This window comes from Strix uralensis, chromosome 6 (assembly GCF_047716275.1).
Source record: "Strix uralensis isolate ZFMK-TIS-50842 chromosome 6, bStrUra1, whole genome shotgun sequence".
NCBI lineage: Eukaryota > Metazoa > Chordata > Aves > Strigiformes > Strigidae > Strix > Strix uralensis.
This window is the reverse complement of record NC_133977.1, coordinates 1,750,728-1,764,039: the sequence shown is the minus strand read 5'-3', so window position 1 is coordinate 1,764,039 and position 13,312 is coordinate 1,750,728. Positions and strand designations below refer to the sequence as shown.

General features: G+C 47.1%; 1 protein-coding gene across 1 annotated transcript in view; it reads left to right on the top strand.

The window, feature by feature from the left end:
• TWIST2 (twist family bHLH transcription factor 2) overlaps positions 1-9,234 on the top strand; it is a 38,095-nt gene extending 28,861 nt beyond the window's left edge. The window contains exon 2 of the mRNA XM_074872241.1: positions 8,485-9,234. The gene's annotated coding sequence lies outside the window, so the exon portion shown is untranslated. The remainder of the gene's footprint in view (positions 1-8,484) is intronic.
• The last annotated feature ends 4,078 nt before the right edge of the window (positions 9,235-13,312 follow it).

Below are 13,312 nucleotides of genomic sequence, written 5' to 3'. Positions count from 1 at the left end.
TTTCCTCTAGATGGCAAGGGGTACTTTTGGAGATAGCAGGGGGGACCCTGCGGCTCAGGAATGAACAACTGCAAGGGATATGTTTTTAAATGGTTTCCCAGCTGTAAGACTCACATAATTGTGGCTTTCCTTCAACTGGGAGTCTTCAAGAGGGGATGGTTGATAAGGGTTCATACCAGCAAAGGCAGAAAAACACAAGCCAGGGTATCTGGTTTCAGTCTGTCTGTACCCGCAGCATTAGATCTGATTTTGGCCCTCTCTCCCGCCTCTTCATGTACACAATTATCTGAATTCCTTTCTCCGCTGCTTCCTCCCCTCTACAGCCTTGACGACTGGCCCTGCTGCCGTTTCTGTTGCTTGAGGGACGGCTGCACGTTCAGGCTCTTTCCTTTCTTGGCCCATGGAGGGGTCTGTGTCATGGCCACAACAACCAGCACTCCCTTGAGGGCAGAAAGCAACCATGAGGATGGGAACTTATTCCCCACCCCCATCTTTTTAGCCTTTCATGGTCAGAAATGGCCTAAAAATCAAGGGATTTCTGCTCTTTTAAGGTGCTGTTCCTTTGTGCCTCAGTTTCCCCTTCATGCCTCACCTCTGCTACTCCCCTCTGGTCGTGTTCAGGAAGAGGTCCCCCAGCCCCTTGCGTGGCAGCTGGGTATCCCCAGAGACTATTGCACAACAAGTACGGGCTGGTTTCCCAGGCAGATGGGTGGGCAGCAAGGTAGATGTGCTCAAGGACACAGCTCAAGCATTGGTGTCCCACCCCACACTGCTGCTGTCCTGATTTTCCCCAACCAGGCACCCTGTTGCAGTGTGGTCAAGTTTCACATTCCAAAATGCTGGTGTGTGGAAATGGCTTTTCGAAATATGGCTCTCCATCTTTCTCAGGGGTTGCCACACGCTGGCTTTTCCCGCAAGGAAGGGCACGTGTTTACCTGCTCGCAAAGGTCCTGCTGCTGCTAAGCAATATGGTATTTTTCCTAAAAATTTTTGCACCATTCAAATCACAAAAATATTTTAAATTTCTACTATACACTACAATCCATTGTGGCTCTGGGGACAGCTGTCAACTCCATAAGATAATTTGAGAATATCCCTTTGGTAGAGATTCAGCCAATGCCTGCAGCGAGTGTAGCTTTATGTATGCTATATGCAGAACAGAATATCCCTTCTTCCTTTGACTTTTTTATGAAAATATTTAACATATATTAAACCATGCATAAACATGAACAATACATGTGCAAATAGAGTTTTCCCATCCTTAAACAGAGACCTGTGTTTCCATAATCACACTTAAAAGATTTTGACAAATTCAGCTGAAATTCTCCACGTGTTTGAATTTGAGTTTTAGCCTTTTTGATGAATGTTTTATGCAGAAATTTCAACACGGAAATTGCAGAATTGAAAATCTTCGAAAATTCCTCTGGTGTCACTCTGATATCACTTTCTGACATCCAGTTTTGACTGATAGAGCAAAAGCTTCTCTACACACTCTCTAGAAACAAGCGGTGCTGCCTTCGGCTATGGAGCAATTGTTTGCTTTGGGTGAAGCAGGAAGAGGGAGGACAGCATCAGGTGAAGAGGATCCTTCGTAGAAGGGCTCGGAGGGTTTGTGGGCATGGCAGGAGAGAGGGAAGGCTGCCTGCACAGCCTTCACTTGGGCATACCTTAACTTCAGCTCACTACATGACCCCAGGTTCTTCTTCAGGCAGGAGGGAAGCAAGAGGCATCCCACCACCCAGGGTTAAGGAGCCGCCGTGCCAGTTTGCTAAAGCTTGGCCAGGCACTCTGCTGGGAACACATTTCACCTGGTCTAGGTAGCAAATACCTGGTTTCCCTGTGTATGTCCCAAACTGCTGGTCATGAGGCCAGCTCCAAGCCAGCTCCTGGCAGCCACCTCACCTCCAACTTAGCACATCTCTGCTGCTTCATGGTGGCTGCAAGTTTAATGGTGCTGTGATAAAAGCCAAGCCAAAATAACTCCCCATGCTTCCTGCCTCAGGCCTGCTTCATATGGCTCACAGAAACACTCAGCCTGTGCATAGTTGGAAGGCGATTTTGGGAGGCTCAGAACGAGGTCAAAACAAACTTAATTTCCTCCAGGTCCAGGTGGGAAGCTGCTTTGCAAGTCGGACGATTTGCATGCTGCCTTTCAGCTTTCCACCCACTGCCATCCCAGCCTCCAACACACAGTCACAGGGAAGCCTTCAGCATTTTTGGAGCACGGCTGTTTTCCACTCTCCCTGTACTCCAAAACAGCTGGACCATTTTTTGCCCAGGCTCCAGAAAACAAAAACAATGACAAGAAAGAGGAATCACCGTTGGGCATGGAAAATTTTCAGCTCAAGCAACATAAGTTTCAGAAGGTTTTGAGCAGATAAAAAACCACAGGATGCTGGAAGGCAAAGCGTACAAACCTGACCGTGGATATTACTGCTGATGCTTGCCATATGCTTTTTTAAAGCAGTCATACTCAAGACAGCTGGAAGCGATGGTCCCTGTTCACCAGGCTCAGGAATGAGGAAGGTTAAGGGGTGAACTGGGGGAATTTGGTGGTGAGCACCTCATTAGGGACCCTGCCCATGACAATGACAACCTCTGCCAAATTAGGTGATTTCTGTGTCCCCAGCAAGATTCTCCTTGGTATCTCAGACCTCTGCACTTCAAGATGTCTTAATGGCAGTCCCCTTGGCTGGCAAATCTGTGACTGAGTTGGGTCACAGAGGTGGGGAGAGAGGAGCACGGGATGCTTGCAGGAGCCCAGGTTGACTGCCACAGGTTGCATCCAGCCCACTGTCCCAGTAGGCAGGCGAGACAGAGCTCTCATGGCCAGAAGTAATCCAAATTCAGACTTTCTGGCCTGAGAGTCAATATGCTGAGATTCGTCCTCCCCTCCAGCTTGGCATTTCCTAATCTAAAAAAGAACAATCCAATTTCTGGAGCTGCTTGCTTTGGCATTTCAAAAATTCACGCCAGCCCATGCTGACCTTTTCTCTCCGAAGGCACGGGGGCCGACACGTGCACCCCCAAGTCACGTTTTGCATTGTTCGCTGTTGTTTTTCCCTGTGCCTGTGCCTACGGGGCAAGACGCACACAGCGCTGGTGCGGCGGGCGGGCGTACCGGGGGTATGACATAATGCAATAACCGAACTAGCCGCATTTATTTATTTTGAAAAAATATTAAGGGCAGCTGCTACTTAGCGCCGACTGAAACATTTTATTGATTTTCTAAAGCAAGAGCGTCCTCTTTTGTGTTGTAACACAGCATTGCTTGAACCCAGTGGCTGGACTTTTCCAGAATAACTCATCTATGTCACATTTCCTTCCTCCTGATAAATATATAGAGGCTCTCCAGCCCTGAAGATACACATGGGCAACAACCAGAGAGGTCACTGCCTAATGTGCTTGCTCAGGTGTTATGTCCAAGCAGATCCAACTCAACAGGGGACTTCTCCTTCCCCATTCACCCTGTAACTTGCCCATAACATCTTATCAGCTATTGTGCAGCACCTAGTACAGTGAAGCCTTAAATAACAGCATGGACGAGGACCAGTGATAACCCAAGAAGGCTTTTGTTGTGTGTTTCCCTATATTGATCCTTTCTGGTTATTCTCATTTTGGAAGGATGATTTTCTACATGGTGGTGATGGGGATCTCCAGCTGAGTTTGTTTGGCACTTTCTCGTGAGCTGGTTTAGCATTTGTTTCCTCCGTGCGTGTTTGTTTCCCAGGGAGGAAGATCACAGAGCTCTTTTGTTGCCCGTGCCCATCACTGCTGCCTGTTCTGCTTGTGTCCTACCTCCTCACCCCAGGCAGCCCCGCTGTTCCCCAGCCTGCCTTGCAGCAATGCTGCTCCCTGCTCCAAACCTCCACAGCCACCAAAAAAGCAGCCCTTGAAGTTAACATCCCATTAAAATGAATGTTGTGGGGATACTTAAAAAGCAGGCACAGTCTGGGGAGAGAGACTTCAAAGGAGGCAAAACACGGTGGCAGGGACAGTGCCAAAGGCAGCAGAGCTGCCGGGACAATGTGGGTCAGTGGGGAAACTGGCCAGGACCGCCGGGGCAGCCACACGCAGGGTCAGTGAGGAGCGTGCCCGCTGGTGTCACTTATAAGAAATTCGTTATTGCAATTCAAACTCCTTTCAGCAAAGACGCTTGGTCAGAAACCGCATCCACTCCGGAGGTGCCTGAAGGCAGCTCCGTCAGCCCATGGGCAGCGTGCCCTGCACTGACCCACTGAGCAGGGCTGGGGTCTCTGTGTTGACCCACGTTGTTTTGTACTTCCCTAAGTTGAAGGGGAAGGGGGGAGGAAACAGTCTATAAACTTCTTGGTGATTGCTGAAATCAGTACCAGCTGGCGCGGGGTGAGCAACGGGTGTGTACTGCACCCCTCCGCCACTCGCACCCCTCATCCCCCCACTCACTGCCTGACCCCAGCCCCAGCCCCACACACAAGGCAAGAAGGTGGGCCAGCACCTTCCTGGTAGGGATTTTGGCTGGCTGAAGCCCACATGGAGAGAGAGAGGCTGGGCCCCAGGGGCAGAACCATTTTTTTACATTCCCAACTTTAAAAGAAGTTGAAAAAGCATCCTTTAAAAAAAAAAAAAAAAAACCAAACACAAAACCAACAAACAAGCTCAAACAGTTTTGCTGCATTTTCTATTTCATTTGCACTCTTGGTCATGTTATGGAAATTATTTCAATCCCTTTGTAACCAAAACCACCCTAATCCTATATAAGCGAAGACCCTGGGGACATGTTGCAAAATTTCCTGAAACTAGGGCTGTGCTCTTGCTGCCACCTTACATCAAGCCAGCAGCTCTCTGCTCTTGTGGTTCGCATGCTCTGGTCTTGGCCTGGGAAATGCTCCTAAAGCAAGGAAAAAACAGAGCAACTGGACTTTAATTCACAGAAGAAACTGCACTGGGTCTGTGATATAGCAGTGCATAACAACTATATTCTGTGTTACAAGCTGCGGTGTAAGAGAAATCCTTGGAAAGTCTATTCAGCAGAGTGCTTCACCGTGTGTCATCTCTCAGTCCAGCTACTGTAATCATGCAGTGTTATAATGTAGTATTATGCCCTTCAGCTATGCCTTGGAGAGTCACAAGGTGCCTTATGGACACCAGTTGACTAAATCCCAGATGCTCTGTAAAAGAGGAAGGGATGTACTGCAATTTCCCAACCAGGGAAACTGAGGCACACGCAGAGAGAGCAATTACATAGCAAACCTGTGCGTGAGCTGGGATTAAAACTAAACTCTGCAAGGTCCTGCTGTGCTATCACACCAGCTTAGTGCCAGGAAGAAACTCTGCCCTCTCTCTGTGAAATCCACTTTGGGCTTTGCCGCTTCTTTTAAGAATAAGTCCCATAGCTCCATACCTCACTATAGGAAACCTGCAGCCATTCCTGCAGGAGCGCATGCGGAAACCTCCGTGGGTCTGGCTCGCGGGAGCGGAGCTGAGAAGTGCCACAGGAGTAGCTGCCAGCTGAGTGCCTTGGCAGGCTTTGACGAATGCCTTGCTGAGCCCCTCTGGGATTAAAAGATCATAAACATGAAGCACGACCTTGGGAGGGTCCATTAAAGCACAAAATCATTATGGAAAAGCTCTCTATAATTGAAGAGGGGACGGAGCCAGAAGGGCCCCGCTGACTCGTTTTATAGCTCCTGAAGGCAAGCGGGGCCGTGCTTCCCCTTTTGGTGTATGAGTTGGGGGATGAGAGTCAGCTCTTTGGGGGCCCAGGCACAAAGCACTGGGTTTACTGGGACACTTTAAAGTGGGCTCTCCAGAAACAAGGGGCGGGAGGAGGCAGCCACCACTGGCTGCAGTGGTGTGGCAGCACTGGGTAGGAGAGGAGGAAAGACCAGCCCACAGGTGTTTTGGCATATTATCCGTCTTACTCAGCCAAGGCTCAAACTGCAGTGAGCAAGGACCAGATTTCTGACATGAGGATCACAAGAGAGAATCAGAGTATAATTTGTCCACTGCTCTAAGCAAACTGAGAAGTCACTGAAGCCCCCTCACCTTATTAAGCTCCATGTGGGATGCTGTCAGGTTTTTAGTACAGTACTCCTCTATTTGGGTACCCTGGAGGGGGTAACTGAGGGGGAACAGGTTGGGTGTAGACATCATACATCTCATTACTTCTCTGCCTGCAGTGGACATGTTTCCACACATCCCACTGCCAAAGTGTGTCCCTGCATGCAACATAAAGATGCCCACCTCGCTCTGTTACCATTTATGTGTTTTCAAAATTGTGACTTAGAGCCCGATTTTCAAAAGCAGTCAGCATCCAACATCCCAAAGGTCCAGAGAAGAAGAAACAGAGGGAATAGGTGACACAGGGGCTGTTTTTTCATCTTGTGTACTTCTTTCCTTCTATCGTGCTGACAGATTGAGTCTGTGAATGATCAGGTTTTACTCTTCGATGTGGATCTTATGTAGGATATGTGGCAAGAACAACTAGCAAAATGTTACACTATGTGAACTGAAACACAAGTACCTGTCAAGCTGGGGAGAATAACCTCTTCATAGCCAGGTATAGCAGCTTCCTTTGGGTGACCTCTGTATCTGGTCATAATATTGCTCCACCAGCTGAGATAAGTTGCTTTAGCGTCCGGTGGACAATCACAGAAAATAGCAGTGGAAATACCCTACCAGATCATCTGGTCCTGCCATGGCTGATAACCAGGCATTAGCCAAGTAATGGCTGAGCAGCAGCAACGTCTGCCCACCATGACCCTGGTCCTGGTGCCCTGTGTGGGATGGGAAAGGATGGGTTAAGCCCTGGGAGCACAGGAGAGCCATGTCAGAGCCCTGAGGCACAGGGTAGATCTAGCTCATTCACCTGGCTGTAACTGGGAAGACAAAACACCCTGTTAGCACTGAGCTTCTGTGAAATTCCCATTTTTCCAGTTGGCCAGAGCCAAAAGAGCTGCTGGAAACTAGAAAGGACCAGTGGAAACAAGATCCCACACTACAGCAGCAGCCAGAGCAGGGCTTCTCACCCAGGGTTAAAGACGTCAGCTTGCAAATCACCAGCTTTGCTCTAAGAGCAGCCTTGTGCCAACCTCTCCAGTCTTGGGTGGGATTGAAAAAGTCAGTGGAAACAGATCAGCTCAGTATTGCTTTCTACCTGGTCTCACCTTGTTTTACATGGCAGCCAGGTTCAGAGAAGAGCAGGGCACAGTGATACTCCTCTAGCTGGCAGTGAACATCCTCCACCCTTTCTTCTGCTTGCTGGAGAAAATAATTTTTAAAAAAGACCATCAGAAAATTGCTCCATGGCATCTTCCTCCTCCTTATATTTTATTTTCCTTTCCCGAGTCCCTCCCCAGCTAGGGCTGTGACAACGCCAGCATTAGGAAAGGGCCAGCCTGTCATCTGTCCGACGTGCACATACACAAACCACTGCTGCTCGCACACACCAAGCAGTTAAGCTTTCCTAAGTGGTCCTGGGCAGCCTGTCAAGTCCTGAGCTCGTCTGCAGAATGTGGTTGTAATTAGATAATTAATAACTTTGAGAAGGAAAGGAAAGGAAATAAGCTAAATGGAAGTTTTCCTTAGTGGGAGGAAATAATTATATCTGCTTTTTGATATATGAGCTGAGGTGGCTTTCTGAAGGCAGAAACAGCATCTTGCCTGCAAAACCATCCCTCCCCCAAGCTTGATGGGATCTCCCATGGGCACAGCCGGGTCACAGAGTTTGTCCCATCAGCCCACAAATGAGCAACAGCAGGTTGCTGCAGATCAGAGTAAACCCCACAGGTAACAGAGTTCCCCAACATGTTGCTACATCTTGTCACATCCTGATAAATGGGGCAAAGGAGAGATGATACACAGGGTTGGGTCACCAGGAATCACACGGAGAAAGGGTTTAGCACAACATCCCTTGGGGTTGGAGATGCTGCTGTCGGCATATGGACTTTTTGATGGATACAGTGCTCTTGCCTGTGGATTTACTATTTCACAGTACAATGCAAAAAAGGCTGTGGCATTACCAGACTCTGAACTTAGGCTATACATCCAGAAGTCAAAGGAATTAAGTTGAGGTTGATTTTTTTTGTTGCTGTTTTTGGATGTTCTTAGATATTGCGTAAAAGCGTTACCCCAGGATGGAAAGAAAGCGTATTCATTTCCAGCAGGATTTGCCTGTTTTTTGCAGGAGGAGCCAAGAGTCGCTGTGGGTGGGGTTTCTAAAGTCCATCTCACTCGCCTGAGCATCTGATCTCCCTGTTTCACTTGCTTAAGAGGAGATGGGGGGCTGCTCCTGGTACACTGGATCTCACCCAGCTGCTGGATTGACCGTGCACCTCCACGCTGCTGGGACCAGGGGCAGGTTTCAACGTGTGGTTACGGGTGTTCATGAACCACAGCTTTGGTTTGTAGAGGAAAAAAACTTACCAGACAGCATATCTCAGAAAGATGGCCTGTATTCAGTGTATTTATTTTTCTTTTTTTTTTCTTTCTCCTTCTCTCCAGACTGTCCAGTGTCTGAAACTGAAGTGGAATTGGGATGTATCCAAGTTTGTAGCTTCTGAAACCTTAACAACCTCAAGTAAACTGGTCCAGAAGACCCCTCTTGACCTCCCTCGCTCTGAACTCTTGCGGAGCACTTAGACTGAGAAGCAAACAGCACCAAAGCTAATGGTCTGAAACTTTGCAACATCTCTCCCCAAGCGACTGACCAAAGAGAAGCAACATTCCTGGTTGTTCGTTGTTGTTGGGTTTTGTGTGTGTCTGTCTGTGCATTTGGTTTTATTTCTAATTTTTTTTTTTTCTGAAAAATCTTAAATCAGGAATACATTTATGAGAAATCTTTGGGTTCGGATTTTACTTCCCCTTAGCTGTATTCTTTTTTGGTTGTTTTTTTTTTTTGTCTATTTTTTAAAATTCAAAACCTGATTTCTTGTACAGTAATGTCAAAACTGGACCAAGGCTCTCAGAAAAAAAAAAAAGAAGAAAAAAGCCCACCATGTCCCCAGCTCCCTGCATGATTTGTTTCAAGTACAGCCTGGATTACAGACTGCCCTCCACACTCTACCGCCTCTTCCTTATTGCTCCATGATTTGCTACCGCTCACCCCCCCCCCCTTTTTTTTTTCTTTTCATTTTCTGTTCCAGTGTATATGTTGCTTATTTGTTTTATTTATTGAGATATTTTTAATGAGCTAAGAGACTGCAATGTCGCTGTGTATACTGCTTCTCTTGCCAATAAAATAAAGATGTCATGCAGCTACTGGAGGTATGAGATTTACATTCTTGACTGCACAGCTTCGAGCAGAAGCTGAGCCACTTCCTTGTACCCCACAATATTTCAAAACTCACTGATTTGGCTAAAAGATGTTTCCCAGGTAGTGGGTGATGAGATGCAGAAGGTATGAGCATCACTTGTTTGGGCTGATGTCTGCCTGCATACACCAGGAGTAGTTGGTTATTTACTTGCGCCCTGGCTCAGGAGGTCTGCTCAGGCTGCAGGTGCTGCGGAGGAGGTGTGCACCTCTTCAGCACCATGCTCTCCAACACGCTGCTCGAGTGGCTTCTGCTCTCAGCAGAGCCCTTTATTAAGCAAAATGCAATGTATCTCAGTACGCACCAGACCCACCGGTCTGCACTCTTGCCTTCAGCTAGAGTAACAAGAAGTTGGTCTCCATCAAGCGTGCTGATGGAAATGCTAAGGGCAAGCGTTTCTCAAAGAGCACAGGGAGGGGCTGCATGAACATATGGTGATGGAAAAGGTGTGCCCATGACCCAGAGAGGCCTTTGCATATTGTGCCCAGAAAAGATGCACAACCCACAAAAGCCAGTTGCACCTCAGACTCGCTGATCTGCTCCTCCTTCTTACTTACCGTCCACTCTGTGAGCAAACACTGGTGGGCTTTGCTAGTGCCCGCTAACCTTCCTCCACTGCCTTGCAGAGCCCTGTCAGACCCTCAGTCATACTCATGATGATGCCAGGTTTCAGTTTCCAAGGTCATAAATAACATGTTTAAAAATAATTAAAATTCCTTTAAAGAACAATCACGATGGATCTGGAAATGTGGGGCTAAATTATCCCAAATGACTTTTTGTTTTCACACCCTTTCACTGCTGGATTAACAGCAATGCTGGTTAGTTTGAGAGCATCTGGACTGCAACACTGAGGTGACAGAGAGGTTGGTTAAAGGACAGGTCTCTGGCAAAGGCAGTTTGGGACCGTCAGCGTTTGTTGTTGGGATTATCAACTCGACTTTGCAAAGCAAGAAGTGAGACAGATCTTTGTAAGAGAAATGTGCTCAGAAAGTGGCTGGGAGTGATGTATTGGGAAGGGAAAGAAAAGATGGTGAAGGATAATTGACTCCGGGGAAAAAAAAAAAAGCACAACGTTGTGGTGTCTAGAGCCATTAAAAAATAAATCATGTCATTCCATCTAAACCAGCTTCAGAGAAAAACATTTTAACATGCCAAATCAAGAATATACATGTGTGTATCAGATGTATTAATTGCCTGATAGGTTTCAGAGCTGCAACATCAAATGTTTATTTTAAAACAAGAGTAGTTGCATAGAGTGAAATACATCACATCCATTAGAAGCTCTTACTTTCTGAAAAGTAAATGACATCTCAGCCTGGGCTTTTGGTACCAGCAGAGCCAAAAATACCATTTAAGAAGGTGAATTTAACAGATGTCATGTGATGCAGCATGTCATGCAGCAAAGGGAATTCCTTTTTTTTCCCCAGGGTATGAATGTTTGTCTGTTAATTTCTGCAAGTTTGTGAATCTTTAAAGATGCTCCAGATTGCACCAAACTGATTTCACCACAAGGAGTGACATTTTTTCAAGCATGGGCACCCAAACCCAACTTCAGCCTTATTAACGGCTCGTCAGAAGAGCCTGGTGTGCTGCTCTGCTCTCCCAGGACATGACCAGGACCAGGAGGAGATGGTCAGACTTACCCAAGCCACAGGCCAGATGTGTGCAGCTGTAGCAGTGCCATGAGAGCTGCCATGTGCCTTCCTTAATGCTACAAAAGAGTCAGGGCTGCTGAACCCCATGCTCTGATGCCATGCATTTAATGACCTGTCATGGTAGAGCAAAGCATCTGGTCTCTCTCTGTGCAAAGTTCACTAGCAACTACTACCGAAAATAAATGCTCACAAGCACCTGTTGGTACCTTTTCCATGAAATCTAGGGGTTCGCCAAGGCTCTTGTGGGTGAATGGCCTTTGAGAGGTAAATTTGGAACCCAGAGATATGATACAACTCTTTTTTTTTCCGGCAGAAAAAGTAGTATCTGTAAAAGCTGGTCAGGCCGGTCAGAAAACAGCTATGCCTTGGGGCTTGGATGAGTGGTTTCGGTTCCCAAGTGGAGAACTGAGACTATCAAATGCTGCAAAAGGTCCTGACAATTTGAGAGCTGTAAGCTCTCCAGATAGCAGATTTTTAACAGAAAACACACTTGAATTGATGAATAGAGAGACACGCGTTTCAATCAGCTGCTGAAAAGGCTTTTCATCTCATCTTTTTCATCTAAGTTCATCTTGCATGAGCTGCAGCCCATCACCAGCAATATGGGTCAGTTAGGAAGAAGCTGAACTAAGGGTAAAACACACCCTAAAACTGAAGCTGTGTTGTTGTGCACAGGACATAACATAGATATATTTATTTTCCTTTTTCATGTGTAGAAGTTTTTTTCAAGAGTTTATCACACCATTCACCCTAATTGCCAAGGTGATTCACTTTGTCCTTCCTAATCCCACCCCTGCATGAAACCCCAACACCCTGTGAGAGATGAAGAGATGTGCCTGAGGGCAGGGGCAGACTCTTTTTGTGCAAAAGAGAATGAAACACAAAAAATCCCTTAATGCAGCAGTCTCAGGCACATGTGACAGCTCCCAACAACAGGGTTGCTCCTCCGTGGCAGCACGCACATGCAGAGCCTGGCTAAATATTGGTTCTGGACCATTTGGTCTCTGTGCACATGAAAGGCTACAGAAGGCACCCAGCTCATCCTATTTTGTGCAGGGGTCTGGTTAACAACAAAGCAAAATATTCACTGGAAAGAAGCCAAGCACTGAGGTGGTTATGTAAAGCATACTCATATTATTTTTATTTTTATTTTTTTATCCAATACCAACTCATCTTAGCACTGCCACACTCCACCCCCCACCCCCCACCCCCATTTTCAAAAGGGGGAAAAGAAGTCTTCAGCTGCCACTCGCATTTTCAGCTAGAGTTGTTGATACAGACCAAATTAAAAAATAACAAAAAATCCTCAATGAGCAAATCCAAAACCCAAGTCCCACCCCTTGGGATGTCTTTTCTCTTTGGCCTCCTCCAAGGCCACCTCATTTTCACACAACCAGGGAATGCTGACAGCAAGGAGGGATTGGGGACCACAGGACCTCTGACAATTTTTCCCAGGGATGCTTGTAAACTTGGAGTCCTCACTTGACTGGAACCACCCAGGCACCGTTTCTGGGATGGTGAATTCAGCCCCCCCTTGAAAGGCGACAGTAAACAGAGGTCTATGTTGGCTAGCATCATCTCAACACTGAGACTTCACCCAAACCTGGGAGAGGAGGGAGTCCATGAACCTTTGGGGAACCCATATGCAGTCAGCTGTATGATCAGGATAACAATAAATCTTCTGTTTACTGCTGTTATGAAACATAGTGACAAAGTGGCCTTATCAGGGTTAAGCATAAAGATAAAAATTTTACCCAGAAGTCACAAGCGATGTGAAAGTGCTGTTGCCTGAGATTTTTACTGAAACTAATCTCGCATGTCGCCTGGCCAGGCTTGAGGAGCAAATCATTTTAGGTGGTCGCCCCCCCATACGGCACAACTTTTGTTCCAGTACGGATGTGGCCTCCATTTGTTCTGCCTAGCTTTGCTCACAGCATTGGCCAGAAATGCCTTCAGGTATTTTGAATGAGGGCTCTGTTCACTGCTGGATTCAACCAAACATGGATCTCAAAAACCACAGATGACTTTCTGGATACTTGGCCTCTGGAGATGCCTTTCAAAGTACTCACTGAGAGGAGAGATTACAATTACAGGTTTCAAGAAGCAACGCCCACCACCCCAAGGAAGCCTCACCAGTGTTGCCCTGGGACTCTGTTGAGTCCCACCTGGCTGGCCTGGTGGTTTGGGGGGAGCAGACCCTTTCCTTGGGACCCTCCTCCATCTTCTTCAGGCAGACAAAACCTCTTCCAGTAGTTGCTCCAGCAGCAGATGGACTGCTGGAAGCCATGAAAGGCAAAAGAAGAGGTCAGGCCCAGCAGAAGACCCTCTTCCACAACCCATCCCTTCATCATTCAGGCATGCTCT